At 43.5% G+C, this 5,457-nt stretch overlaps 1 protein-coding gene across 1 annotated transcript in view; it reads right to left on the bottom strand.

The window, feature by feature from the left end:
• The window catches only part of STIMATE (STIM activating enhancer), a 67,663-nt gene that overhangs the window by 17,757 nt on the left and 44,449 nt on the right, over window positions 1-5,457 (bottom strand). The gene's annotated exons all lie outside the window — the stretch shown is intronic.

Raw genomic sequence — 5,457 nt, 5'->3', positions numbered from 1 at the left:
CCCATTGTTGACTGTTCCAAGCCACTATCAATTCTAACATCTGCAACCAACTCACTCTTTTTCTGAATCCTAAAAGAAGCTATTAGACCCTGGGCAATACTCAGTCCCATAGCCTGGTCCTTTGGACAGAAATCAGGACCCCTCACTCCCAGGCTTAGACTTGGTTCCTCAGTAGAGGTCCTAAGTAAAAGATAGTGACTTAGAAACAAGGATTCAAAGGGAGAAGAGAGAAACTCTCCATTCAAGGTGGAAGAGAGGACAGTACATCAATTTGGCCCTAGGCCTTGCTACTTAATCAAGAAGGGTGGGAAGAGAAGGAGGGAGGGATTTATTAAGTGCCTACTATGTGCCAGGCACTGAGTTAAATGCTTTACAAATGTTATCTCAGAGGAACTAGACTGGTACTTAGGCCCTACTCACTGAGTGAATGCCTTCTAAGAAGATGACTTCTAGAAGACCTGCAACTACTGGGAATATCAATCCAGATTGTAAGTTACAAAGAGAGGAAACGGGCTGATTGCAGGACTCAGAATCCCCTAGAAGACAAATGGCAGCCTCTTGCCCAGCTGTTTTTGGGGCACTGGCATGCCATGCCTGGCAGAGCTGGCCTTGCAGACAATACCTGATCCGTGCTCTGTGGGCAGCTTAGTCCTACAGGCAGGAGCCTCAGAGATTATTCAGACAGACTAAGCAAGGTTCATATTGAGAAGCAACAGAAATAGACAATTTGCTCCAGGGCCCAGGCTTGGAGAATGAAAACTTGGCTATCACAAGAAAAACGACAGTTTGATTCTACTATTTATAAAGCAGTCTCTTTGTGGGCATTTGTGCAATAGGCCCCCATCCCTGCCAGATGGAATGTACCAAGGGTACAGAGCAGAAACACAAGTGAATGCCTTTATATAGCTGTAATGGCTAAGAGACCAGGACCATTCCCTTTTCTGGAAAGCCTGAAAAGATAGGTGGTTGATATGTTCAAATTCAGTAATTTTCCATCCTTAAGTTTTCTGTCTACTTTAATAAAAAGGACAGTGCACATTTTGGCCTAGAATAATTATAAAAGCAGAATGCCTGCTAGTACTTTTTAAAATAAACTTTTGTAGTTTTTATATAATCCTTGGCCCATTTCAAAAAAAGTCCATGAAATTATTACTCAAAGGAGCTTGATGAAAGCCACAAAGTAAGACTCCTGAGACTCAGGCACACAGAGCTATGAGGAAAGCGCCCAGAGTCTTGATGGGTCTGTTTTTAATTAATAGCCAAATACAAAAATTCATTTCATACCAAAAGAAAAAACAAATCATACTTGCTTAAAGTTTCCTGGTAGAAATGATTTCCCCAGCTTCATGACAGAAATACTCCTAAGCAAGATAGCCAAGCCACAGTCTTGTGGATACTTTAAGGACACCACCTGTCACAATGAGGCAAAACCCATAAACCAGAGAGACAGAGTGAACACTTCCTGACTCCGATTCCATCGAAGTGATCTATGGATCGAGAAAACTGAACTCCCTATTATCTTCAAATAACACTGCAGGCAATGTCCATTTATTTACAACCGACCATCATAGACCCAGCAGGCAAATCTGGTTTCTTGTCAATTTGGGGACAGTAAATACAGAAGGGCATAATGCAGTGGAAAGAGGACTGGTCAGGGAGTCAGAAGACCTGAGCTTAAGTCTTTGTCACTTATGTGCTGTGTGGCCTTAGGCAGCAAGAGATCACATTTACCACGACTCTGTGAGGCAGGTACAACCTGTTCCAATCACCATTTTGCAGATGGGGAGATAGAACCTCAGAGTGGTTGCGGCTTGGCTCAGGGTGACACAGAAAACTGTTTCATGGTAGGATTTGATTCCAAGTCCTTCTCCCTTCAAGTCTAGGACTCTACCAATACTAACACCACACACTCTCTCCTTTGACAACCTCAGCTTTCTCATCTGTAAAATGCCTGGCCTTTGGCTACTGTGAAGATCAACGGAAGTTTTATCAGAAATTATTGCTGCTGCTGCTAATGATGATGATAAAATCACAAACTTTCAAAGAGCAGGCAAGGGAAGACCCTTAGCTAAGCTATGGGAGTAGCGACCACCCTTGGAGAAGCTGTAAATCTAGGAGTCAGGATGGAGATGCTGCGGTCACCTGGAAGCCCTGCCTGGCCAGTGAGTGGTGGGCAAAACCAGGGACCGGGAATAAATCCCCTGGGAAGAATGAACATACTGGGCCCTGAAAAGAAGTTACTGTTTAAAGATTTGTTTTTGTTTCAGAAGGGTGGAATAACCCTTATTCACCAACTCACCTCCCTTTCAAATGTTATAACAGTCAACAATAATTAGATGCCAGTCAAAGAAGAGTAGTGGTTATATTGCCTAGGGCTCATCTACCAGTAATGTCCAAATCCAAACTGTCCAATAGGGTCCCTCCCACAGCCTTCCCTGACTGCCTCAGCCCACAGAGACCTCTCCTTTTGAGTAGCCTGCATTTGAAATTTACCGAACACCCTGCCTGATATTGTGAATTAAACTTTTATTCATATATCTCCCTATCTAATCTGATATAAATACATCAAAGGCAGAGAATTATTCCATAAATTCTCATACTAACAAAATCATACACATACTTGACAATTTTTAAACCCTGTTAGACATCTAGTCTCTCATCCCATGCTGAGAGCTACCCCACAAGGCAGGACTTCTTTTTCCTATTCTACAGGTGAAAAGACAAGAGAGGCTGCAAGACCCAAATACACACAATAAATAAGCTTTAGAAGCAGGACTCTTACCCAGTTCTTGACTCTTAGTCAAAGCTAAAGAAAAATCTAAATCATGTTATGTTGTCTCTAATGTCTATCCCTTACAGCTTGGATCATGGCACCTTACACAAAGTAAACATGAGTGTTTACTGACTAACTGGCTGAGAGAGCACGGGGTTTGCTTGGGCTAAATACCCACATCCCACTACCAGGAAAAAACCAAAACCCACACACCTTCCATAATTTCTGGTGTATGCTCACCTCTGAGGTGAAACCTCAATTTTTTTTTTTAAACAATTGCATCCCTCAGCAGGGAGACCCTGTTACCTAGTAAGAGTAGGCTAACAGGCTAGTCTTGGCTGTAGCTATGTTGGGAAAGAACAGCCAGCTAGTTATATAATCTCAGCTGAGATCCAATGAACATAGGGAGCAGCACTTGGAAACCTGCTCTGTGACCCTGAGGGGGAAGAACTTATGTATGTGCAGGTGAGGAGGCAAGAGGGAGCTGGAGGCAGGAGCCAGCCTGTGATCCGCTGAGGTCCTGTCCAAAGGTACTACAACAAGGACAAGACCTGACATCTACATTAGGCTTTAGAGTTTACAGAGGGCTTTCAAATCCATTATCTTACTGGATCCCTAACACTTTCAAGAGGGAGGCAAAATAGGAGAACCCATAGATAAGAACAGAGAGCTCAGAAAGATGACTGAACCATTCCAAGATCAAATTACTAGTAAGTACTGGAGCCAGAACTTGAACCCAGGCTTTCTGACTTCCACTGCTCTTTCTGCCACGCCACACTGCTGCTCCTGTCTTGAGGGGTCCTGGCATGCAGAAGGTTGAAAGGGTAGATTCAGGGGTCTGCCTTTCCTGACAGATAAAGCAGGTTAGGCATCTCTACCCTACCTGGCAAGCCTCAATCACTGCATATTTCTCCATTGAGATGTGAGACTCAGATAAGATCAGGGTCTCTGACTAGCCAAAGTACCAGTATTGGAATATCAGACAGAAAGCTTGGTGCCCCGTAATGAACAGTGAAGCGCCCAGGTTCCCTAGCCCTAGCCAAGATCACAAGGGTCATCTTCGTCTTGAATGCACTGACTTCCTGGATCCTAGGGCTCTTGACAAAGGCTGTCCAACCAAGGAGTTTCAAAGGGATCAGGTATAAATGAACATCTTTCTCTTGAGTGGAGGAAGAATAGAATAAAAAGAGAAACAACAAATAACTAAGGATAGCATTTGTTCTGCTTCTCTGGACTGAGAAAGTGTTTACTTTGTGTTTACTTTATTATGACTCAGGCCATGGTCACAAGAGAAAAGGCCTATGGGGAGATGGGTCACTATGGTCATTTTCCCAAACTTACTTTCTTTTCAAGGACATAAAAGGATTGGCAAGCAAGCCATTAGAGTGCAATTTTTTACATAAGAGAAAATCCGATGCCAAACAGGAAGAAGCTTGGGACAGGGGAGGGCTGAGGGATGGTTCATTCTGGTTGCAGAAAGGGGAGGTTTATCATAGCAATCAAGGACACCTTGGCTTTCCTCACTGGACACATTCCAGAGTTCTCAATCCTACTTGGAAAAGAAGAGGAAAGAGATGAGGGGAAAGTCAGTACATTAGACAAGAGTCAGGATTCAAAAAGATCTCAACAGGCTAAAACACTATAATATCAAATCTATTAAAATGAAATATAAAAAGGATAAATTGAAAACATTTTGCTTGTGTTCACAAAAATATGGGGAAAATATGTGACTAGTTAATAGTTTCTGTCTGAAAATGACCTGGGAGTTTTAGTGGACTTCAAGCTCAATGAGAGCAAGATTGGGCAGCAAAGTAAGCTGATCTAATCTTTGAGACAGAGCTTCTCCACACCTGGAGTACTGTCCCTCCTCCCTTCTGCCTGCTCTAACTTGCAGCTCCCTTCAAGGCTCATCTCCTGCACCCCTTCCTTCAAGAGTCTTTCCTGATTTCCCCAGTTGTTAGAGCACCCTGCCCACCCAAATCCTTTATCTACATCCTGTTTTTAATTCTCAGTGAATGTGTTTTGTGTTGTTCCCCTTCTCTCAGTAGAATGCAAGCTCTTAGGGCCAGAAATTATCTCACTGGCATACCCAGTGCCCAGCTTAATAAAAGCTTATAACTGATTGACTGATTAAGGAGGTTATAATACTGCTGTACTCGGTTTAGTTCTAGACACCGGATTTCAGGAAGAGCATTGATAAGCAAGAGAGTGTCCAGAAGACGGTAACCAGGATGGGAGGCGCCTTAAGTTCATGCTAAATGGAGATTAAATGAAGGAAATGGTACTATTTAGTCTGGAGAAGAGAAAAGTCAAGGCTTGCTATAAGGAAAACTTCCTAACAATTAATGCATCCGGAGACAGGGTTGCCTTAAGAAGTGGTGAGTCATTCACTCCCCAGTCCCCTTCCCCCACTGGAATCTTTCAAGCCAAGATGAGATGAGCACTCGTTGGGTATGCTGCAGAGACAGCAGTCTGAGTACAGGACGGACTGGTTGGTTACTGAAGTTCTTCCCAACCCTGAAGTTCTGTTACTTAAGGTAATCTGCTCAGAGCTCCTGTGGAGTGGGCCAGCCTATCTCCTCAGCAGCAGAAGGCTTCCTGGGAGAAATGGGGAGAAATGGGGATACCATGTGAATGATTCCAAACTGCCAGGGGTCTTGGTTTGCATATGGTTACAAGTGCAA

This window comes from Phascolarctos cinereus, unplaced genomic scaffold (genome assembly GCF_003287225.1).
Source record: "Phascolarctos cinereus isolate Bilbo 61053 unplaced genomic scaffold, phaCin_HiC Scaffold_4;HRSCAF=312, whole genome shotgun sequence".
Classification (NCBI taxonomy): Eukaryota; Metazoa; Chordata; class Mammalia; order Diprotodontia; family Phascolarctidae; genus Phascolarctos; species Phascolarctos cinereus.
Note: the sequence above shows the minus strand (reverse complement) of the source record. Positions and strands in the feature narration are given on the sequence as shown.